General features: G+C 39.4%; 1 protein-coding gene across 1 annotated transcript in view; it reads right to left on the bottom strand.

Annotated features, from left to right (window-relative positions):
* LOC122976662 (beta-1,3-galactosyltransferase 1-like) overlaps window positions 1-26,376 on the bottom strand; it is a 104,301-nt gene that overhangs the window by 2,839 nt on the left and 75,086 nt on the right. The window lies entirely within an intron of this gene.

Raw genomic sequence — 26,376 nt, 5'->3', positions numbered from 1 at the left:
AAAGTGAAACGTTCTCAAGGGAAAAGATTAATATCCACTTCCTCTCATCCTCCTGGTCTCACTCCACGTTTACTCCCACCAATTCCCTTCTCACCTCCTCATGCTTTCCATACCTCAATGTCAAACTGAACTTAGCATGTGGATTTTATACACTGTAAACTGTAATGAGCTACTGCTTCGTTAGCCGGACCGTCACTGCTGAGGAACTCGGGGTATTTCCAGCAACTTTTAGAATCACCGCTCTAATTGGACACACTGACAGACCATAAGGGGATGAGTTTAAGCTCTAAATACGTAATAGGATAAAAACCTGCGCGTTTATTATGTTCAGTCAGTTTACATTCAAATATGTTTTCGTGAGGCAGTGATGGATAACCAGTTCACAGGATTTTTGTGGTGTTTGAAAGCCAAACTAAATCTAATCCTTCTTTACAAGCAGACTTTTATTTGCTACAGACATAATCTCTCTTTTGATGTAGCAGCAGCCTCTTCTGGCGCGCGCAGACGGGGGGGGAAATACATTTCTTTACCATGCATAACTGATGATGAACAAAAAAAGTCGTATAGATCCTATTAGAGATACTGCATGCGCTGAAATGTGCAAAAGATGCTGCTTGTGCCCCTGTTTTAAGATGGAAGGGGCTGAGATAAAAACGCCTCATTCTTTCATCAGGCTCCAGATTTTCTTTTCATCAGGACTTTTCTCTTATTCCTCCCCCGTTCCCGCTATCTCCTCTCTTTCATTCCATCTCTCTTTTCTGAAGCAGTGTCATCAATCTCACGGTCCAGTAGAATCCATCTCATCATGGCTGCTTTTCCACACCTCCTCCCTCTCATTCTCTCAGTCACTCTCCTTCTCTACTTCAGTGGGCGCTTGATCCATCTTTATATGTCTCACTACCTCCCTCTCCGTCTTTTCTTTTTGTCTCACTCCCTATCCTTTTGGCTTTTTATTGTTTTCATCTGTGTGGCTTCTTATTTCAAGTTTCCCACACTGCCTTGTTCTTTCATCACATCATCCTGAGCTACCTTTACTTTTATGCTTCTCTCCGTGTCTTTTTTTTTTTTTTTTTTCCACATGTGGTGTAGTATTCCTCTCTTCAGAGCTGGCCAGCTTGCAGATATCCTCTAACTTATTGACAGCTCGTACCGCGATCAGTCTCCCTAAAGCCATTCAATCTCCACTTCTTCACCTCTCTCTTTCTCTGACAGATTCACTAAATCATCATATTCATCCCCTTTCCTTGACCCGCCATTCCACTCTTCCTGTTTGCGGATCAGCTTGTTTTCACCTCCGTCGTTTCCTGAGGAGGGTCTGTTGCTTTCCTAATCCTCCAAAACTACCGTACGCTAAATTTACTTGAGCCCAGAAAAACCAATATCCCCGTTTGGCGATGCACCTCACGAAATCCTGAGACCTGACTTCCTCTCGGAGCAAATTGAAAGAAGGCTGTATCGTTTCATGCTGCCGTGTCACTTTGAATTATATTAGTACTCAGTAGAAGTCCCCTCCTGAATATATTACGCTTCCAAGGGAATATCAGCGCAAGTTATCTTAGTATTTAATAGTGGTGATGCAGCTCCTGCAGCGGGAAATATTCAGTAATAGCAGTGCTAATTTGTGGTTAGCACAAACTAATTTAGCATGGCAAAACAGACCACACAATGTAATGAACCAGTAGTGTGAGAGCAGATGAAGGATGTGGGGTGATTATAGTAGATTTTTGCCTGATCTGTGTGTTCAGTATAGACGTGCATGTGCTGGTTTTTGTGTTTGTAATGCTGCTTTATTGTCTAGAAAGCTTTATTTTCTGTGTTCAAGTGTTTTCCAGTGACATTTATACCTCTTATACACACAGCATATGTATAAGTTTAGCTGCTCAAAAACATACCATACATTTTAATATGCTGCAGATTATTCAAATAACAAAACATGATTTGTATTTTTTATCTCACCATTAAAAAAAATGACTCTAAATAAAAGCTGTGCAACTGGAAATGAATAGTGGAAATAGAATGGAAAGTTTTAATGGGAAAATACAGTCAGAATGACTTTAATTCATTCTACTGAATGATTTTTCTATTAAAATTGTACATAATGAAAGAAGGTCCTGCTGTTTATGGGAAAAAAGAGAAAAATCATTAGCAAAAATCTTAGAAGCTCTCTTGGCCATTTTACACATACTTTTTTAGATGATAACTAAATTTAACTCTTTCCTGTCTACTGTCAGGTCACCAAGGTTCCAGACTTCAATATCAGATCATGAGGTAAAAATAACACCAGTCAGTCCAGCTTCTTCATGGTCCTTCTACCTCTATTTTTATCTCAACAACTATAAAATGGATTAAAATGGAATTTTGTACAGACATTCATGGTCCCCAGAGTATGAATCCTAGTGACTTTGGTGATCCCCTAACATTTCCTCAAGCACCAGCATGAGGTTCACATTGGTGGTTACAAGTTAAATGTCTTGACAACTATTAGAGGGACTGCCATTAAATTTGGTACAGACATTCATGTTCACCACAGGATGAACTGTAATAACTTTGGTGACACCTTCACTTTACATCTAGCGCCATCATCAAATCAAAATTTGATTTTGTCCAATACTTTGCTTTATGACCAAACACCTTTGACACTGACGAAAAGAGTCTGATGACTATGAGTGAAGATACAAAGTTATAGAGAGCAAATTTTTTCTATATTTGCTAAGCAGATTTATGAAATTGATAGAAATCACAGCCACTACTATAAAAAGTGAATTCCACTAACTGTAGCAGTGTGTGTATGATGTCTTTGTGTTTACATCTGTTGAAGTTCTGACTAAGAAGAAATGGTGTGACGTCTGTATTATGTGAAAGGAGTAAATAAAAAAACATTATTGTGAAAATGTGAATGCTGCTCATATGATCTGTTTATAACCGAATAACGTATTAGTCTTCATTTACATCGTAATTACTTGATTCTAATGTCACACAGAAATATCCAAGAATAGGATTTAAGTACTACTACTTTGCCAGCAACACTGTAGATCATACTAATGGCTTCCCTGCTGAGAAAAGGGCCAGTAAAAACATGCCAATGAAAGAATTACTCCTAAATACCACATTGCAGTAAAAACAGGCATTAACGTGTGAAAAGTGAGGGGAAAAAAAAAAAAAACACTGAATGTAATAATTAGTTATTATTAACAACCATTCACAGGGCTTATTGCTAATGATCTGCTAATCTGAAGCGGTTGCCATGACAGCACTGTGACAAGCCATAGGAGGAAAGACAGAGAGAGAGAGACTTGTAGGAAATGGAGGGAGAGAAATGCAGTCAGTCTGCTGTGTGATGGCATTAAGTGCTAAGTGTTTTGAATGTAACCCCCCCTCTCCTCCCCTCCCCCCCTTCCAGGAAGTCAATTTAAGCACCTCATACTGAGATCTGCTGCACTGGTCGCCGCTCCATTACGCCTCACACTGATCCAAGACTCCACATTATGATCGCCCTTGTGTGCGGGAGAAGACACAGCTCTTAAAATACTTTCACACACTGATCAAAGATTTATCCAGTTCTTGAAAGACAAGTCGCTGAGCGTAAGTGGAGGCAGTGCTTTTTATTACTGTAAACCTTGATACTGTCAAGCGCTGAAATCATTCATCAATTGATTGACTGACAATCTGTCCATAGAATATAATTTGAGGTAATTTATCAAGCAAACATGCCGAACATTAACTGGTTTTCTCTGCTTTCTATCACTGTAAGCTGTTTGGTTCTGAGCCGCTGATTAGAGAAAAAAAATGTAATTTGAAGACATAACCTCAGGCTTTGTGATGGGGAAATTATGATGGATATTCCTCATTATTTTTGGACATTTTATTGACAAAATGACAAATCAGTTAAATGAGCGTTCCATCGACTTAGTGTTGCACTTCCATAAATTTGGAAGACATGTTTAAAAAATCCAGTGGTCAAAATTGATGCGGCAGAGGCTCAGGGTCGGGGGTTCGCCGGCATTTATTAAATCCACTTATCAAATCCTAATCCTTTCAAAATCCTTTATCTAAACTAATTGGCTGCAGTTTTTAAACTTTCGCCAAAGCTGAATATTACTAAACTCAAATTGAGATCTGTCCTTTTTATTGACCTACAGCAAGAGACAGAAACACTAGTTTCACTTCATGATTAAAGTCTATTTGTGTGTGTGTGTGTGTGTGTTGTTTTTAATGACACGTTATTCATAGCAACATATAAACCACACAAAAATCAATACCCAAAACCCAACTTAAACTGGTACACACATGTTTATACACACACACACACACACACACACACACACACACACACACACACACACACACATCATCCATAAGTCACTATTAATTACAGCCCAACAAAAACAGGAATCCTCATCTATGAATACATACAAATATGGTCAAATTGAGTCCAAATATTGCAAAAAGAGACCCTTTCTTCTGATTTATGTAGACCTTTTAAAATTTAAAAAGGTCCACTTTACAATATAACCTGCAGCAGTGACCTGAAGATGAGATGAGCAGCATGAGATATGAAATGATTCTAAATGTATCTGACACACTGAAAGAACAAGTGTAGTGTACTTACTTTTACTATTGTTTTTTGCAAACTACTTCCTCTGAATACAGGAAGTTCCAATGCAGAACTACTAACTTTATGAGCTTAAAATACTAATATTTAGTAAAGTTTATCTTGAATATTCTCCTGAAATTGACCAGTCAACAGCTACATGTTAATAGCTGATACAGAGCATAAAAATGAGAAGCCTGCTAGGTTTACCTGAATGTTTTCTATATAGCTTTTTGTTAATTCAAGACAACTATTCAAAAACATTCATTAGTGTCAGAGCTTAACAAATCTGGATACTTTGCCAACTGTGAACCAGATCCCAAACCAGCTATCTGAACTAATCCCTACAGAAGCCGAGATATCCTGACTTTGGATCCTACAATTCCCACAATGCATCTAGAGAGCGCCTCTTCGTTAGACCCCCCCTGTCTGGTAAACACCCAAATCTTTCAAACTCCATGTCCCCACTGTGTAAGAAAGTAAAATAGCTCATTATCTTTTTTTAAAAATCAAATTTAATTGTGTTTTGTGCCAATTCGATCATTTACTCCAAGAGCTTGCAGCTTGTTATCATACGTTAAAAAAATGAATTATAGATTTGACTATTTTATAGTATTTTCTGCTCTGTTGTCTTTACAAATCAAGTGACCTCTATAAGCTGGAGCAAAAAAGCTGGAAGGCTACAGGGATGTGGGAGTTTCAGTCTCGTTTTATGTTGCACCAGATAATTGATTGCAGTCATTAGTGCAGCGTAGAGTGACCTTGCTCAGGGGGGGGCGATGACTGTGTGTATGTGAGTCAGTGAGCGAGTGAGTACGAGAGAGAAACAGAGGCAACATGGAAACGGTTTAATAGACTGTAATGTGTATCGTCTTCTTTACATCGGAGGTACACGTGTGTGAGAGATGAGTATAGAGGTCAGACACATCTGAAGGTAAATAAATCATATTCCGAGCTCAGGGATGACATCTTACATCAACGCTGCCTGGTTCAATTTTACACCTTTAATGATTGGCAGAGGAAAAACAGGGAACAGTCTCCATCACTTGCAGTTTTCATGACTGCTGATTTAAGCAAAGCTGTCAAACGTTTCATGTTGAGAAATTCTTTACATTGCAGCGTTATGATGGCGAGACATGACCTGTAAATATCAGCGACAACTGCAAAAAATTAATCGAGTGGATGCTGGAAACGAAAAATAATTGCTATTTATGTCTGAGGGTGTAAAAAAAATAAATAGTACTCAGCAGGAAATTCTATTTATCAAACACACTTGCCATTGTGACTCTAGCGTATGTGATATTGTCTTAGAGTGGCTGCGTATGCTTTATGATTACCAAAAGACACAACAGCCTCCCTGAAGGAGCAATTGAAACACACTTTCCCCTCGAACGCTGAAACAAAATAGAGTCCAAGGCCAATGAGAGCGGCGTATGAATACGGCGACACTGGAAGCAAAAGGATGTGAATAATTTGCTGTTGTGTTTGTGCTGAAATCAAACTGCATTTCGGGATTTTTCTACATGGCTCGGACATTTAAACATACAGTATCGGTCACACAAACACATTAGACCTTTCTTGCACATGCTGACATCTTTGCACATTAGCATACAGCCCATATCCCCTCAACACGTTATCTAAGGCCCCTGCTGTTGAATATGAGATAAGCTCAACAGGAGGTTTATAATTGTCCACCGCCAAAAAAAAAATAAAAAAATAAAAAAAAATAAAAAACGTCTTCTGCTCAATGTTTGATCCTCTTTCCCTTCAATCTTCAGCCAAGTCTAAAACCCATTATGTCGGCTTCTAAACGTTCAAAAGAGGAATTAATGCGTGAGGAATTTAACGGCAATGGCCAAATTGGTTAGCATCCCACCTAATATGAGAGAGGCACAATTAAAATGTCAGGACTGGAAGGCTCCCAGTGTGGCACTAGCTATGCTTTTGTTTCCTGGATAATAAAGGGCTCAATGATTGTTGCAGAGAAGCACAGCCAGCCATACAGTCAGTATTACAGGCCACAGGCTGGACACTCTGGGCTTAGTGCAAAGCCTCTGAATGCAAAGCAGCTTAGGAGTGACAGAGGAAATGGGATATCAATAGTGGCCAACAGATTTGGCTGCTGTACAGAAGCCTGATTCTCTATCCCCCACTTCACTGCTGACTTGAGCCCAAACTGTGCAGGGGCATATCAGTCTGTGGCCAAGCAGTGCTTGCAGAAAATTTTCAGCGATTGTTTTGACTTGCTGAGAGAAGTGATGCTTATAATCAGTTGCTGAAAGTTTTTACTTCTTTAAAGTCAGTTTCGTTTCCTGACCTTGCAAACTCAATATATCTCATTTGTGTTGAACTGTGACTCCCACCCATCTGGTGTTTCACACAGGTTCAAACAAGCTGTGAGTGATGTACGCGGGCTACTGTGCTGGTGGGTGAGTAAGCAGGGAAAAAGACACGGGGTTCGGTGAAGTAACGCAGCTGCATTTAATTATTACACAGTCAGTGTTTTCTCAGGTAAAATGAGCAACCAGACGAGCGCAGGTGCATTTGGTTTGTTTTGTAGAGTCACAGACCAAACTGTGCTGTGCTTTGCTGAGGGCGTTCGGAGAGAAGGCAAACAGCTTCAGCCAGCTCCCCACACCAACCAGACCTGTGCTCTGAATGCTAAGCTCCCTCATAAATTGGAAATGACAACTTGATTCATGCAGGTAATACATTTCACTGTCCGACTGGGTGACATTGCTGTTATACAATATTTAAGCCCGGTGCTGCATCGGGGTAAGTAGGGGACGATGCTCTGAGAAGACACTAGAATTATGGTAATGCCACGGAGGCATCCTTGGCACCAAAAATTAAACATTATGTGGTACCAGTTGGTGAGGATAAATGCTTAAATGTCAAATGGAAAAAGGCAGGATGTTTCTGTTTATGTGCTGCTGAGGGGAAGAACAACCAGTTTGGGATTGATGAGGCAAGAAGAAGGTGGTAAGAACCATCAGAGGTTTGCAGTATTGATGAAATGTATCAACTGTAGACACAAGAGAGCCCGGGTGCCTGGGGCGAGGCAGTGTTCGCTTTTTTTAAAACTTTTACATTATCCAGGGCGTAGTTCTGCTGAGCACACACTCTCAGTACTTCAGTAGTGGCCTCACACACACTTACACCTGAGCTGCTTGGTTGCTCAGCACAAGCACCATTTTCCGCTGTCGGGCACTAAGCATCTGCAGTGTGGCGATTCAGTGGTAAGTGTCTTGCTCAAGAGCACGGTGTAGAAAAATACTGTGGAAAGTTATATTATCATTCTTTTTGCTGTGTAAATATTTCACAGACTGCTGGTGCTATGAACACAAACAGGAAACTGCACTTCTTAGCTCAGACTTGTGCGGTAAGTGCATCCCTGCAGTCAGACGTCTTTCCACAGGCACTAAAACAGCAGTAGTTACCCCCCCTCTTTAAAAAGGGTGGGCTAGATCCATCTGTGCTTAATAAGTGCAGACCCATAAGAAAGATAACTGTCTGCTTTCGACACAGTTGAAAACCCCAAGTCCCCAAATGCTGGACAGGTTGGAAAACTGGGTTGAGTTCTCTGGGCTGGTAGTGTTCACAGCTGGTTCAGGCACTACTACTCAATTTTATATCCACTACTTCCAATCAGTCCAACATGAACAGCGGAATACCACAAGGATCAATACTTGGACTCCTTCTATTAAATATGCAGACGATACTTTAGTCTACATTTCTCTTTCACACAAAACTGAGGTGAATGTCTTTGGACTGCGGTCTATATTTTAGCAGTCATACTAAATCTTACATGGCATCTAAAATTAATGCAATGTAAGAGGAAAAGGAAAAGTTGATTTTTGCATTAATCATTGGAAGGATAGACTATAGTAAGTCTTCTCTACTCTACCAAAGAAAGCTCTGAGGCAGCATCAACTTGTTCAAAAATCAGCTACCAGTTATAACCAAAAACAATGAAATATGAATGGATTACACCCATTCTAAGTCTCTACATTGGTTATCACTAAGTCAGGGAATCAATTTTATAATACTGCGACAAATCACTTTGGACTAGGGCCAGATTATATTTATGACATGCTTTCTCTAGAAAATGTAGGTCTTCTGGCGTGAGGCAATCTGGCACTCCGACAGTGTCATAAATCCTACAAAACTTTATGTCTACAGTCATCACAAGGGTCTAGCAGTCAAATGTCAACAGTCCATTTATTTTAATTTTGGCGGACCACCGCTAATGCATGTGTGGGTGTTAAAGTGTTATTCAAAATGCAACTGACAGAAGCTCAAACAAACAGACATTCTGGCTCCTTTGAAAAGATGAAACCAATCACAAGATGGTTTAAAAGAAAACAGCAGAGCAAGAAAAAGATTCTCGACGTCTTGAATCTGTCTGACATCTCCTCTTGGGGTTGCTGTACATAGCAGGTCATTTTCCACATGCAGTGAAGCATATTCATCTGCCCCACAGGACTTTGTCAACACAAATCAACTAGAAACAACATAAAATACTAAGTAATAGTAGTAAGTGGATGCTGAATAAGCATTATAAATTAATAAACACATGTATGAGTTAGCTGCTTAAATTGATAGTGAAGGGTAGCTATTTAAAACACTTTTATTGAATTTCATGATTATGTAAGGTGTTATCATCAGACTGCATACAGCATTCTAATGTTGCTGCCTGTTACCAAAGAGACAAGAGAGCTGAAAGATCTATTGAATTATGTTTATATTGAACAAGGAGCTCATCTACTAATGATCCATTTAAATCAGTTTAAAGTCTTTCCAAACTCGACAGTACCTGACCTTCTTTTAATAAATCCATCTTTGTGATTTAAGGTGATAAATTCAGTGCAAATCTTACAATCTTTGTAAATATTTCACATTCACTCATATCAGATAATCTGTAAATCATGTGTCTCTTTGAGTCTCAACAGATGCAAAGGTACCTTTGTGTAACACTGAAAAACAAACTGAGAAGGCAATCAATACAGCTGCAGCCCAAGTGTAGACACATCATGTAGCAGCAACCTCTCAAACCTTTCCCTTCAGTCTACTTTTCTCATTTAAACACTTTCCCACCTCTTCCCCCGTGCTCTTCTTCCTGTGCTCTTGCTTTTTCACTCGAATATTGACCTTAAACCTGTGAAAGTGTCTACAAGCGTCTTCAACAGTAAAAGTAGCAGCAGCAGCAACCATAAATCTCTGATGAGCTTGTAAATTCTTCGCTATTGATCTGGTTCTGGAGGGTCTCTCGAGGTGTTTCTCTTTAATTTTATTTTCCTTTCGTTACGTCCATCAGCAAAGTGATGAATCAGATTTCCATAATATCAGGTGAGTATAATATCCTGAGGACAAGGTCTTCCATCACAGGCACCAAATATAATCCACACATGCACACATACATACACAGTCTGCATAAAAAGGTAATAATAAGTGAGTGACAGTGAGATAAATCAAAAGACAGGCAGCTCTAAAAGATCCTTTAGAGAGCTGAAATATTTAAATCACAGCCAACATTAACATTCGGAGTGATCACCTTTCTTCCGTCATGCTCCTCTGTCCATATGGCAGGAGTTTCTATGGGGACGAAGATGCCCCAATCTGCTAAGCACTCAGCGATATGAATTGCATGCGAATTATGTTATTCATATGAAGTGTTTCACTCCAAAAACGAGGCAACCGCCAATTGAAAAAAGTGGCTCTTCAGCGTATGATGGATAGGACAAAAATTGAGATGAGTGATGTTACGTACTGAACACAAATGGGTAATTTCAGCTCTTAGTTGATCAAATTAGATCACTTTTAAGTACACCATCCTACTTAGACTGATGGATAATGAATTGTGATTTGAGGTGAGCATTATTTTCAACAGATGAGCTGGAATTGTGGTGTAATGTTTTGCTTTATCCTTCAACACTTAGTGGGGTGTAGCCGTTCAGTTTTCCCGTGGAGAGTTTTTCCTGGAACTACTTTCTTTTCTCAAAAGCTCAACCACGGCTTGATAGCACAGGGGGTAAATGAGATAATATAGTCTTTTAGTGGGAATCCTGACCCCACAGGGCCATGTTACCGCTGACCACAGGGCCACCTTATTGCTAGCTGACCTACCACCCAGTGGGGCTGCCAGCTCTCACGTATTGACAGTGAGACTCACACAATTGACAGTTTTCACACGCTCCGACGCCACATGTCCATTTTCTCACGCAATGAAAAACAAATTCATGACTGATAACGTCACGGTGCGTAAAAAGAGGACACTAACAGCGCACAGACAGACAAGACAGAGCAGCATGGCGCAACAGCTGCAACTTGAAGCAGCCAGTTATTCAGAGCATCAGGGGGAAAGCTAGAAATACACACAACTTTATTATATTGTAATTTATTCCCATGCATGCTGCTCTGAGTAATCTCAGTCAGCGGCTCTTCAGACAGCAGCACACTGTCTCTTCTCTCCTCTCATGCTGTGCGCAAGCAGGCAGGAGTGAGAATGAGTTACTATGGTTACTGAAACTGTCTTGCGATTCCCACTAATAGGTTTTTAGGGTACCATTTTAGGCTACATAATGTTTTTCATAAATATCATTTCAATTATGAAATAGCCAGTCTTCTAATAATCATTTCCTGTCCTGATCCACCCAATGATATACTGTTCTTGATGCATTTTTGTTTTTCATAGAACCCTCAATCTAGCTAATCTGTAGTGCAGGTGGCTGTTTCCTGACTTAATAGGTGGTGCAGAGGAACTTGTTCGGATAATTAGCCGGGTAACTAATGTTAGCTGCTGCATTGTTTAGCCCTTAGTTTGTAAGTGTTTAAGTACGTAACATTATGAAACCTTTTGTTTGATAGTTGGTCAATGGTCATCATGTGCAGGCCATTCAATTTCAATGTATTTTGCTCTATAGATGGATATACAGACTTTTTTGCCAAGAGGGGAGAGAGCATACTGACAAGAGGATAAGAGAACACAGGTAACTATTATAATACTTTGAGTGCTTCAATAATAATAATACTTTTAAAATATATTTGAATTTGAAAGTGCCTTTCACAAACTCAAGGACACTGTACAGTGTAAAACAAAGCTGTAAAAAGTAGAGTTAAATAGGGACTAAAACATTACTGTCTGTCAGAGGCTCTAATGGGTTAAGTTTGTCAGAGGGAAGATTGAGGCATCTCCTAAAATAAAATAGCTCCATGGTAAATACCATCATTTATGCATCTGTTTGTTAACAGATAAGCATAGACAGTTTTGATTGGCAACCGAGTCATCTTTGGTAACAGTTACCCTGCACTGTAATGACCTTATCTGTAGTGTGTCATATACAGTATACATGTTGTTTTAGGTCTAGAAAGTGGTCTTTAGATAAGTGTAGTAATACAAGTTTTATGTTTGTTCATTCTGTTGTTGACCTCTGCAAAATATATTGCAAATTTAGTAGCAGACTAATAGGTAGCAGAACTGTAATCAAGAGCAGACTGTAGGTCTCGAGAAAGTAGTAAGTAGATAGTATATATTAAATTTCATTATTAATGTTAGTATGTTTAAGGTAATACATGTTCTTGTCATTCAGGCATAGACAAAATGAGTTAAAGGATATAAGATACTTGGGGAATTGGTAACACAATTTGGAGAAAAGCAAGACGGTCAAAACACTTGATATTCCCCAAACGGTTGTACAAATAAACAAGTGTTTCAATCCAATCTACTGTCATCAGGCTGCTGGTTTATTTAATTTGCACAACACGACGTGCTAAACATTACAGCAGTCAAATATAAATGTAAAAACAAAATAAAAAAGGTAAAGTAGCAATTGCACTGGTGCCAGAGGTTTAAGAATTCTCAGCTGCCCTGCATATGTCCATGTTGTCCAGAAAGCAAAATAGAAGAAGCAAATATCCTGGACTAGTAGATAAGACAGTGATTTAAGAGCAAGAATAAAAAAGAATTTAAAAGAAACACACCATTTCATATCTCCTGTCACTGAAGAAAGCATCCATCTCAACTAATGACTGTTGAACACATAATACACAATATGCACACATACGTACAGTAAGATATGTTTACAGGTAGTGAAATACTATTTTCATTATTGATTAATCTGTCAATTACTTTATTGATTCGCTGTTTGGTCCATAAAATGTCAGAAAATGGTGAAATGACTCTCTGTTTCTCAAAGCCCCAAGGGGAGAATGCCTCAAAATGATAAATTGAAATCAAAATCAATCAAAATAGTGATTCATTTTCTCTGCATCAACTAACTGATTAATTGATTAATCTTTGCAGCTCTGAATTACTATGTGCACATACATACGGCAGAAATCTCCCATGACCCCATATGTGGTACCGCAGTGTGGCTCTGCAACATTAAAAAGGCCATATGCACACCAGAAGGACTGCTTCACTACCAGCATCAATTAGTACCAACACACACATGCACACACACACACACACACACACACACATAAAACCTACTCAAAACCTCCCAAGTTGAGCTCTAATACAATGCAGCAAATTAACTTCTGAACAGCATTTCTACACACAGATTATTCATATTAAATAATTTACCTAAGAAAACATCTGGAGGGAGCTGATGGAGACAGAGGATTAGCACTAGGCCAAACATAATATGCAGTGCGGCAGCCCAGTGGCAGTATTCCCAACTGTGCTTCAACCATGCTGCGGAGCTGCAGCCTCTATCAGGGGGCGAGGAGTTATCAAGAACACCATCTCAGTGCTGGCAGACGGGTACAGCGTGGAACAGGCTGAACACATCCCATTATATAGCGGGGCACAGACAACTGCACCTCTCTAGATAACACACACAACTCCAGGCAGTAGTGATGCTGGGGGGGGAGGACGCACATGATGCAGAGGCAATGCAGCAGGTTTTTATCTAACGTGTGCTCACCTCCACTGTCTCTCCATATTAAAAAAAGTAGTGGTTCCCCCCCTCCCTCTCTCTCTCTCTCTCTCTCTCTCTCTCTCTCTCTCACACACACACACACACACACCTGCTTGGTGTCTCAGCTATGAGCTGACAGAGCTCCTGTTAGTTGCTCTGTTGAACCTGAGAGCTGAGCGGATGCCAGATGAAGGGTCCTGTGGTAATTACCTTGTCTCAGAGCCTGTCCACCACACAAACACATTTTTACACACGCACATACACACTTTCACATACACATCCCTGCCACTGCTGATGGCAGCACGGGCTGAGGACATGCAGCTTCAGCACTCCTTCCGGTAAATAACACTCCTCCTCCTCCTCCTCCTCCTCCTACTAAGGGGCACTGGGAACACCACACACACACACACACACACACACACACGGTTAGAGTGCAGTGTCTCCAGAGCTGAGGTGCACTGAATAATCTGCTGCAGGTACAACTACTTTAAATGAAAACACAAGTAAGAATAATGATCTTCTGTATATATGAATACTCACAGTATGTGAGTGTGTTTTGTATATTAAACTCAGTCTATGTAGGGAATTACTGTTGAGCTTTATAGGGAACATTAGTTGGAAGAAACACTTGATGCTCAACTAACTCATCTGTCTTCCAATCAAAACTGAAACCATGCAAAGCTTACAATTACTCTGTCATATATGAAAAGCAGAAAGAACAAAGAGCACACATTAAATATATAACAAATGCTGACAATATACTGGATAATATTATATACTGAAGCTTTTTCAAAACATTTAAGACACATTTCTGCACACTTTTATGCACTACTGGCTATGGTAAATATGTTGATGCTGGTTTGTATACACTGTACAGTGTCTGGCAATCATTTAATATAGACTGAGTTTCATCACATTTCATAGAATTAAAATCCAGTATCATGTCAGCTTAACAAATCAGAATCATTACATATCCCTTATTGAATCTATTTGGGTTCACTTTTCAACAGTGGTAGAAGAAATACTCCAGAGATCCTTTACTTCAGTAAAAGTACCAAAACAAACGATGTAAAAATACTCCATTACAAGTAAAAGTCTTGCATGAGTCTACCTAAGTAAAAGTACACAACAAGTATTATCAGCTTGATGTAGTTTAAGTATTGCAGTAAAAGTAGTGGTTTGGTCCCTCTGACTGATATATTATTATATATGACATCATTTTCAAATTTTAAGTAAGTAACTAAAATGATAAATGACTAAAATTCAAAGATTTGCATCAGATCTGTAATTAGCTTTTGTTGTCTAATAATACAGAAACCTGAAACTGAGACAGAAACAACAGACTATATGAAATGATATGAAACGATATGAATATGAAACTATATGATTAAACATATCTGCCACATTAAAATAACAGCTGTAGCCTATTCACATTCACAGCTTATTATTTCATGATCCTCTTGCTCCTGATACTGGACGTCCGGATTCAGATTGATCAAATCGATCAGATTAAAATATTGATTTGATGATCAGTCGATCATTTCTTGAGAAAAGAGTAGCCGCTCTCAGCTTCCCTCCGACTCCAGCTCGCTGAGAGCACATTAACCACAGAACAGTCAAACTTTTCATTTTAGCCATTAAGGAATGAATGTAACTGTAATTAGTTGATATAATCTGCTGCAGTTTGTCATTTTAACTGCTGAAATGGAGGGTCAGCGGCAAGTTTGCTACCTAAATGCTTTCTACTGTACGTTTCTCTTTGCTAATTAAGCGAGGAAAGATGAGACGTTCGATAAGAGCATCAAATCTTAATGAATGTGGCTATTTAGACAACAATAAAGCAGTCTTTCAGCTGTGTTTCTCTAATGGGGACCATTTAATTTCCTGTAGCTCGATTTCTTCCTGTTGTATATGTGATCTGCTGCATATGTTTCATGTACAGTGTGACGCTGAACTGGATGTACTGGGTTAGATCTAGTGGGATTTTATGGTTGTATGTGTCTTCTATGAGTCTTTTAATGCGGGTTGATTTGACAGACTTGTTAAATGTGTGAAGCTAAAAGTCTCCCAGCGTTTGGCAGGCATACGTTGTGGCTGAAAGCTGGATAATTAGATTTTCATTAGAAAGACAGACTTCACTTTTAAATAGAAGTGCCTTTTCTTTCTTCTCGCTGCTCTAATCTCGTTCATGTTCCTGCTCCTTCTGAAAATCCATGAAGTACTGTTCAGAAATCCCCGGCAACCCATTTCAATGACTATAAATCCAGCTGATTAAACACAAGGTAACAAGTGTTTACATTGAGATGGTGGATCTGCATAAATGTGATAATATAAGATTCCTATCTCCTACGTGGTGAGATGAAAATCCTGGAAAAAAAAATGAATAAATAAATAATAATAATCCAGACAAACGGCGGCCGGTGGAGGTGGATAAATATTAATGGAGCTCTGCTGACACACGCAGACACAAACTTTGCTATCCTGCTGAAATCACAGCAGGCATTTTCAGCCACTCTGATGCGCGTGGATGGCGTGATAACCCGCGGCCTGGCTGCCCGCGGCCGCCTCGGGCCCCTCATAGGTGAAGCCGCTATCTCCAGCCAGCAGGAGGTGCGGTCAGAGGCCACGCTGCTCAGTATGCCCCCAGTAAATAAATGATTCCACCTGTCAGACCCGCTAAGCTTTCAGCTTCGCAGAGGTGAGACGCGGGACTAAGTGTGTCTTTGAGTCAAATTTTTACTGTTGAAAAATGTGTGTGAGAGAGAGAGAGAGAGAGAGAGAGAGAGAGAGCTGCACAGGGTAGAGCAAAGCGTGGATACTTTTAGAGGAATTTAGCTTTGACCTAAACCCTGACAGAAATGCACACTCTAGTTTTCATTGTTCTGTCAGCCCGTCAGATGTAGTTTGGCTTAACGCACACATGCACACACACACACACACACACACACACACACACACACACACACACACACACACATACACACAAGCAAAGCAAACTGCAATTCTCTGAACTTTTAACCTGTGGCAAACACATGAGTATTGGCTGGAGGAGTATTCAGAGAAGTGGTATTAACCTTAAACTGTGCTTTTGTTTGTGTCAGAGCAGCCCTGGGGAAACACCAGGACATCAGAGGGATTGTATATAGCATGTGATGTGTGTGTGTGAATAAATGTGTGGAGGTAGAGAGAGAGAGAGAGAGAGAGAGGAGGAAGGGAGTAGTAGAGCGTGGGCGAGACACGAGGAAGGCGTGTGTACGTGTGTGTTTATTTATGTGTACAGTATGTATGTTTTAGAATTGATTGTGAAGCCTTGATACTAAAAATGCACTCCATGACCGTGTTACCATGGTGACTGTGTTAAAGAAAGGCCAGGAGAGAAAAAAAAAAAAAAAAGTTCAAATCATATATACATCTTTCAAGAAAAGGAAACATTGAGAGTAAATGATATGCATCTTCTCCAGCAGCAGGACGGCTCGGGAGATTTTTTTTTTTTTAAGCTTGATGAATATTTGAGTTCTTCCGCAGAGAAAGCGGACAAGGTTAACTGGTGTGGATACTGGCTGACTGTACCTCCAGTGGGGCGTCTGGGTCTCTGAACGCCACTTTAATGAGAGCTTTTCAAACGTTTCCACCTCCTGGCCAGGCTTTGACAGAGGAGCCATTGTTATAAAGAGGGAGCAAAAGAGGAGAGAGAGAGGAAGGGAGGGAGGAGAGGGAATGTAGAAAAGAGAGAGAGATAAAAAAGGAAGAAATAAAAAAATTGGAGATGAAGGAAAGAAGGGGGGGGGGGGGGGCAGAGTAATGGGACGACCTTAAACCTTGTAAGTTCAGTTTTTACTGTGCCATTGCACAAAATTACCATAATATATCTGCAGTGAGCTTAATAAGGTTGTTGGTCAATAACAGCGACTCAACGATTATTCTGCCAACTGCTGAGTCTTCAAGTTTCAAACTTTATAAATAAAGCACCCATTAGATGACTTAACACCACTTTTAAGTATCTCTCTAATTAAGATTTAAGCGACATGTAGCTGAGAGGTTTAAAGCTAGGCTAAGTGAATCTTTTCAGTCCAGATGGAAATGTGTGTGTGTGTGTGTGTGTGTGTGTGCGTTGGAGTGTGTCAGCAGTGACAGGAAGTGATCCAGTAGTAGTCTCACTGCTTATGACGGCTGTCAGACGGGAGATCCATCTGTGTGATTAGCTGCCGGACCGGCTGACTTTCCTCTGGGATGAATCGATTTGTGCTGACCCCCTCCTCTTATCAATGCTGTGTGTGTGTGTGTGTGTGTGTGTGTTTGTGGGACAAGTACGAGTGTGTGTAGTGACAGGGATGCACTATGTAATTTGCTCTGTTCTGTTTCTTCTGAAATTACTTCTTCAGCACATCAAGCGCAGAGCCAATGATGCAGAAAATATAAAAAGCACAGCAAAAGCACTTCATTAGATATGTTTAGGATGTACTAAAACCACGGCAGATTAAACAACAAATTAACTAAAATATCCTTGATTGACAAAACCTTTAACACACACACACACGTCTTCACAGCTCCGTCTATCTTTTCCCTCTCTTCCCCTGACACCCTCCTCTCATCCTCCAGCCTGTCCTTGACCACAGGGCTCGAAATTAATTTTTTTTCCCTCAGTGTCCCGCAACTGTCCTGAATACTTTTAAGTGTCCCAAACTTACTGCTGCCCTCTAAAAAAGGACAAGTGTTTTTAACAAGTGTGTTGAGGTAAAATGTCTGCATGACCGCATTTTATATAGCTAAGCAAGGCATCACAACTACATTTCAACAGCTAGCTAGCACTTGATGCTAGTACCTGCTGTGTTAGTTAGGTTGGTTTAGGCGTGAGGAGTGAGATGAAAATTAGGGCAAATCCCTATTAATATGTCACTTAATAAGTTTTAACATTTTTTCAGGTGAGAAAGTAACCATTTAGATTCCCACATGTGGTCAGTTTATCCAAATAACACTTCAATGTTTTCTCTACTGTCCCAGAACTGACCCAGACACCATGTGGTTGTGTCCCAGATGCTATTTTTACTGTCTCCTGGACAACAGAACATCCTTAAGTTCAAGTGCTGCTTGACCAAGTGTAAAACGGCCTGTATAAAAGAGGGATCACTCAGCTCCTCCTAAAGACACTTGGGTTTAGTCTTTTTCAAAAAGGCCCTGCTGACAGGGCTTCACTGGAGGGGCAAAGTGACAGATGAAACCAAAGCTACTTCTCACAGCATCTCTGATTAGACCACCTCTCTCTCTTCTTGTCTGCCATTCCACACAGTTAATGTCTAATCATTTGCTATCAATAGGGGAGTGCAGTCTGCACTGTTGGAAAGATAACTTTCACTGATTTGACCAGAAATCTCAGAGTGAGATAATCCACATTTCTGGCTCATTTCTCGGTTTCTTTATCTGCTGTGACTCAGACTCATTCCTCTCACCAGCCAACTCTCTGCAGGAGCTCTGAGCCTCTTATACAAAACATGAGCACCTCTTTCAGATGGATGTTGTCCCTGCAGCAGTGGCCATCATGACCCCAAAAGTCAAATAGGAGGCAAGTCATATTTTCCAAGTAAGTTTGGGCTGCTGGACCTTCTCATGAGTCGAGATTAAAATAAAAGCTATGTGCAGTCTTGAGATATGGCACATCAGAAATGGGATATTTTAGCTAATAAAAAATTAGTATTTAAAATTTCTAACCCTAAAACATAGCACCACACATGAAAACACTTTCATGGCACTACTACTTAAAGGAAACCTGTGGAGTGTTTGACCACTAGTAGCGCTATAGAGCAATGTTTCCACGACCCCCTGTTTAGTTTGTATCACACGCACTGGTGGCGCTAACCTGCAAAGAAGCTTAGACATATGAAGGATTTAAAACATTTCTGTTTCACAAATGTTTTATGAGGAAGGAAATGCACTCAATACATTTGTTAGACCTCAAGGCTAAACAAAACGTGCTTTGGCATATTAATGACAGTTTTCAAAGCTCATCGTGATTTAGTATATTTTCACAAGGCTTACTGGAAGAATGATGGAAGAATGATGGAAATGCAAACCCACAAAAAAAGGCTGATAACTTTGTAATATTTGTTTTCACATTTTTTCCCAAAGCTGAATATTACCATGTGAAATACAAAGTCTGCTGAATATAAACATCATAAAAATAGTTTAAATTATTATGTCATTCAGATGAGTTTTTTCCCACATTTTTTAGATGTTAAATGGTAATTAGGTAAATCAAGGCCAGGGTGATACTGCCAATGCTACTGCTAAGCACAATAACAATTGTGCTGGCATGCCTAGTTAGAGAGATTGCGAGATACGCTGTAATAAACTTTAATCTTTTTACAGCTTGTAAGTGTTGGCAAAGACACTACAGAACCTTTTCTGTTTGGAGTCAGCCATGACAGGCTGTGAGAAAAATGTTTTCATTAGTCTGTGTTATTTACGATGTTTTTAGTACACATAGTATTTTGTTAATATGCCACACAGTGCCATCAATTCAAACAGGCACAATCCAGTACATTCATACTTTACTCTCATCACTGGTGGCGATACAACCTCTGCCTTGAGGGTGTGTCTAGAATCGTCTTGAATTGTACAAGAAATTCAATCTCTTGTTTTTGAATAAAGTCAGGGATGGTTCCTTGAATACCACAAGAAGATCCATTGAGCCCTTTTTGAGCTAGAGGCCACGACCGTTTCTTTGAGCTTCTTTTCAAACCGTTCTGTTTCCCATCATGCTCAAGCCCTGACTCTGTATCGTCAGGGTCAGTGTGCTTCTCTCCGCAGCTCCTTTGTCATGTTCTTATAAACCGAGCAAAGACGAGGAGGGCAGGAAGTCACAAAGTCTACAAAGAGAGAGATATTTTTCTTTTCCTCTTGGCATTAACGATCACACATCCCTCCCGTTTTAGCTCAACAGCTTTTTCTGCACATCACAACAAGTGTTTATACCTGACTAAAACAATTACCCTGGCAACAAACTCTCCACCCACACGATACAGTGGAAAAAAATAGTTTGGTGTGTACTTGGGGAAAAAAAAGTGTCAATGACGTTATAACAGAGCACATTGTCACCTTTTCCCCTCATTCTTAATTATAGCTTCATGTCTGCTCATGGTCAGGAGGTGGGGGGGCGGGGATTGTGTGCGGAGGCAGAAATGGCTGCAACACCCGCCTCCCTCTCCAACAAACTATCCACCTGCTGGCTACATAAACGTAGTTGTTCACTGACCCCCGTCTCTAGCCGCTAATTCGTTTTTCCGTCTCTGTCCTTGAAAGGAGGATGTCTGAGAGCTGTCAAGATTAGAACTTCTCGGTTGCATAACAGCCGCGCCACACAGAGGCGGCGCGAACGCTAAACTCAGCGGCTCCGGCTTCAACGAGGCACTTAATCTGATTGATTTTTTTTTTTTTTTTTTTTTGCTCTGTTTTTGATGCATTAAATGGTCTGCTAGGATTTGTTTCCAACTGAGAAAAGCAAAAAAAATGAACAGGCCTGTGCTTTGTTCTACATGTCTTAGAAAAAAGAAAATGTACTGGCGTTGACAAAATGTAAAACTTTCCAAAAAACAGTTATTGTGAATGTAGATCAATAAAGTAAAAGCACTGAAATAAAATCAAATAAAAAGGTGGACTTCCAGTGACTACATAATACAAACAGGTTGATTTCTCTTTCTTTGAGGTTTGACTGAAATTAAATGGCAAGGAAATGCTGAACAAAGCCTCTTTGGGGGGGGTATTTGCTCAAAATTAGAACATATGCATGTTGTAGTCTAGACATAATGCAAAATAAACCTGCCACTGTGCAGTCACATCAAAAATATAAGATCTAGAAATCAAATGTATTTTCTAAGCAATGCATTCCAACCATAAAGACAACAGTGACTAACACTTCATACTGCAGGCCTTTATTTGTCACCACTCAATAACCAGACCTGCGTTGTAGCTTTCATTAAATCACTAATTAAATACAACCATACTCAATGTTAAGAGTTTACAGATCATCTTTCTATCGGTTTAATTAGGCTAATTGCTGTTTGCTGCAGAGCTCATTGTAATTTCATTTAATTAAGATAAGAATTAACAGATGAACCCGCGATGAGCATCATAAAGATTGTGAACAGGGAATCTGTGCTCTATAGTCAAGCTGGATGGGAGTCTTGATCAAAATGAGAGCAGGAAGTGACTGTTATATTATCTTCATTTCTAAATGACAGCTCTGGTGGGAAAGTTGAACTACGTGCATAATTAGATGCGAGTGAAATACAGACATGAATTAAGATGGCTAGTTCTGAGAATGTTAAACGAATAGTTGAACATATTGGGGAATATGCCTATTAGTGTTCTCGCTGAGAGTTAGATGAGAAGATTGATACCACTCTTATATCTGCTCATTAAATATGAAGCTAGAGCTAGCAGGCAGTTAGCTTAGCTTAGCATAACTCCTGTAATACCATGTTGTTTTTACACTTCTGTTTGTGTAGTGATTAAAAAACAACATATAACGTGTTTATTGGTAAAATTTTGAGATGAGATTTTGAGACTTTGGACAAAGCCATAGCTAATGTTAATAATATCCCTAATATTAATAATTAATTCACAATTCAGTAATAAAACTGATTCCTTTGACTGGTGTATGGTATATCTTTCTCTCGATTAACTTGCTCATTGAATAACTTGCAGTAACAAAGCAGTTCAGACTGTTGTTGCCAGTGGTTTCAAGTCATGTCTGTAAATGGTTGATCAAGGTGTTCCACAAGGATCAATGCTTGCCCCCCTGCTTTTTACTCTGTGCATAAACTCTGTATGCACTCTGTAGATAATATTTATGTTTAGGTCATCACTGACATCTAGAAGGCAGCAGCATATTTGTGCTGTCATTTGTAAGGCCTTGCAGTGTACATTACTGAGATATTAACCAGTCTTAGTGTAGTTCAAAGTGAACCACTATGACACCAGATCACAGGGGAGGTTAGCTTTCAAAGTTGCACATACAGACACTGAACTAGGTCAGACTGGTTTTCAGTAGCATCTCACTGCTGGAATGAAACTGAGGGTCTGAAGGAGTTTAAAGTTCTACAAACTGATGATTTTTATTATATTTGTGAATGTTTTCATTTGTTTCTTTAGGTGACGACCAATGTTGCGATTTTGTTTTCAGGTCTGTCCTCCAAAAGAGATCTTGATCTCAATGAGAATTCCTGAATGAATAAAATCTAACAAACTGCTGCATGACTGATATATGTAGTGTGTTACATGAACACGAAGCATCCTGGACATCTTAGTTAACATTTTATTCTTATATTTGTTTAATGCAGAACAAATGCAAACTGTGCTTGTCTTATTCCAATAGAGCAGAGAAGAAAAGAAGAAAAATAAAATGATTTCACCTCAGTACAGTAAATTTGTCAGTGAACTTGAATGAACACTAAATGTAAATCACTGAACTGTGAATGTGACTGCCTACCGAGTGAAATTCTTACCAGCTGAAGGTGGCTGTAAGCTTCGTATCGAATCGCTCTCATGATTCATGCTGCCATGTTGGAGAGGCTGGCCGACTGTATATGTGTTGACTGTCAAGCTTTTGCAGCTGGGAGTTAAGGACCCGCTATATGTTTAAAGTTGATGCTGCTACAATGCACATTTGTATCACGCCCCCGTTGTTGTTTTAGTGCCTGCGAAGAGTTTATGGGTGATACATCAGCTGTATCAGGTGATAAATCTGAGAGAGCTACTTATCCATCTTCCCACTGCCATGCAGAAAGGTTATGCTTCCAGTTATGTAACGCTACAACTGAGAGAGAAAAGACGACTGTGACACATACAGAAAGGCGTTATTAACTGACACAACGAGATATAGTTTTTAATAATTCAGGTAAGAATTTAAGGAAACATCTGGCATTGGAAAATGATGTTATCTCTGTGTAATACAGAATAAACTGCAGAGTGAAATCACAGAGCTCATTCTTTTGAATCTGTTGAGTAAGTGAGCAACAGCAGCAGACACTCGATATCTCCCAGCACATGTAATCCAATAACTTCTTGTACGGACACGATCAGCTCTCACAAGGGAGGTAGACGCCGTGGGTGCAAATCTACCAATCTGTGATTGGCTCTGCTACACATTAGACAGTGTGAAACTCTCTCTCTCATACACACACACACACACACACACATACACATATCCAGGACTGAGGAGTAAAGGAATTATTGGGATTTCTTTCAATTCACAATACACACAAATACAACAATTAATCAGATTAACAACACTTTTACAAACCAAAGTGATAATAATTCTGCACAGATAAGGTGAGATGTTTTGGATCTATACTTCAGGAGGGTAAAGGATTTATTTGTACACTGTGCATCCAGAATTTATGGCAGCTGATTCACTCCTCTCACAAAGCTTCTTTTCATTAGTTCGTTTGGTACAAACTGTTAGGTTCGTGTACAGGGCTTCTTTAGGTTAAGTCTTTTTAAACACCATGTTCTCAATTTTATTAATGTATTTTCATGTGTAGTATCATTGCTTATAGCATCAAAGAGTTACCCAGGTGGTATTATTAAATGTCATAACAGCGAATATTTAATTATAATTGATAAGAAAGTAAGATACTGGAATCAGATCATTTTGCTGAGCTGGACAAATCAATACACTACATCACTGAGTCCAATAATCAATAGATAATTAACAATTTTAGAGACAGTAACTTAAGCAAGGCTACGCAACATTTGAAATAGGAGATAAAGCATTCTTCCTCTTACAGATGGAAAATTGAATTCATAAGCAATAAAAATGCACAATTGCTCAATTAAATACACTCCAGGGTTTCACTGCTGCAGCTTCTCTTGTTCTGGTATGACCACTAGCTAACAGTGGCTAATGTTAGCAAGTTTTAGGAAGATGTTGTTGTCAACAAGACACATTAAGTTTTTAAATCAACTGAATAAAGAGAATCTTAAAAAATGAAGTGGTTCAATGAGCTATTATACAAGTAGTATAGGAGCTGCTGTTGCTGCTGAAGTTATATTATCTTTCTTAAAGGATAATTGATTTATTTCAACCTGATGTATTCCCCATAAATATGGCCAGTGTGGCTCTGAGGGTCATGCTAACTAACTTTGCACTTGCCAGCTCCATTATACAGATTTGGGGAAACACATGTCGGTTTGTTTACATGTGTGAGGCAGTGGACAACTTTCAATTTAGTGTGTGGTCATCCTAGAAAAGTAGTAGTAGTATTAGTAGTGGGACTATAGTACCACACTATATCACAGCTGCATGTGGTCACAAGTGAGTGAGTTGATTTATCCATTTGTCAATAAAATGTTTACAAAATTGTGGAAAAGATGGCATTAGCAGTTTGTCAGAAGCTACATTAATGTCTTGGATATGCATGTGTTGTTTGACTAACAGTCTAAAACATTAAGATATTCAATTTACTGTCATACATTACAAAGACAAACAACAAATTGTCACATTTGAGAAGCTGGAACAAGGCAATGTTTGGCATTTATGCTTGAAAAATGACTGCAATGATGAATCAATTATCAAAATAATTCCAATGAATGCCAATTCATTGTTCTGTTGATGGAGTTACTGTTGCAGCTCTTGTCACACATACAACAGACCACACCCAGATGAAATGTTGGGTGTAGTTAGAGGTTCATTCATCTTAAACCTTTCAGTGCAGCTATGCTTTTCCTCCTTCCAAAATCTAGTGTGGACTTACTCTTTAAAGCAAAATGTCAATTTGACTTCAAAATACACGTTTACAATAATGATCAGTCAGGATTATTAGGATTTGTGCATCACCAGTTTAGTTTTATTACATCCAGTCCTGTCACTGACAGATGAAATGTACCTTTTCATTTGAAATGTAGCCTTGAACTTTTCATGGAGGCTTGTTAACAAAATTCAGTTGGTTTTTATAACGCTTGACATGACATCTTTTATCTACGGCCCTCATCATCAATTACCACCTTTTGTAGGCAACACAATATCAACAGAGTTCACATCAGCATATATTATGTGCTGGATGTAGGCGTTTTGGACTAATGGCATGAAATAAACATCAACAGAAACCAGTCGCAGCCAAAATGTTTGTGAAAGTACTGAAGCAAATTAGTGAAAAGTATTTGCAAATGAGAACTTTCCAGTGACTTACATCAGGTTTGAGAAACACGGTTAATGAACAGAGATGTAATAGTGCTCGAAAGGTTACGATTTTAATGATTTGAGATTTTTTTCCCCACCAGCGGGTAGAGGTCATGCCATCTTTCATTAACAGGTCTGTATTTCTGCCACTTTGGTCTCTTTTAGCTGTAAGCAGACATGCTCAAGTTTCAATTTAAATGAAGAACGGCTTAAGCTGCCCTGCCCTGTCAGATGGAGCAGGGACAACAGGATGAGATGTGGCGTGTGATTAACACTTTTGATATCCACCACCAGTTCCCGCTTCTATTGTCTCGCTTTCTCTCCTTTTTGGCTTTCAGATTTAAGATAAGATGAAACTTTAATGATCCCCATGTGGAAATTGGGTCGATGGAGCCGCAAACAGTAACAAGACACAGCAAAGAGAGAGAATACAAGAGTAGGAGGAGGTCTTATAAACGTATGCCAATAATAATAATAATAAGTTCAACACTGGAACATGTTAGGGAGAAGTACTGCATATGGAAGGAACTGCACGAGAGAAAAAGTAGCATCATCTTAATGTACTGGAAAGAAAATAAGCAGAAAAGTATGAATGACAAAAGAAAAACTTAGTGAGACCTTGAACTTCAGTGTGCATGTATACAGTTTTAACCTCAGTGTGCATATATACAGTTTGGGTATCAGTCTTA

This window comes from Thunnus albacares, chromosome 24 (assembly GCF_914725855.1).
Source record: "Thunnus albacares chromosome 24, fThuAlb1.1, whole genome shotgun sequence".
NCBI classification, from domain to species: Eukaryota; Metazoa; Chordata; class Actinopteri; order Scombriformes; family Scombridae; genus Thunnus; species Thunnus albacares.
Note: the sequence above shows the minus strand (reverse complement) of the source record. Positions and strands in the feature narration are given on the sequence as shown.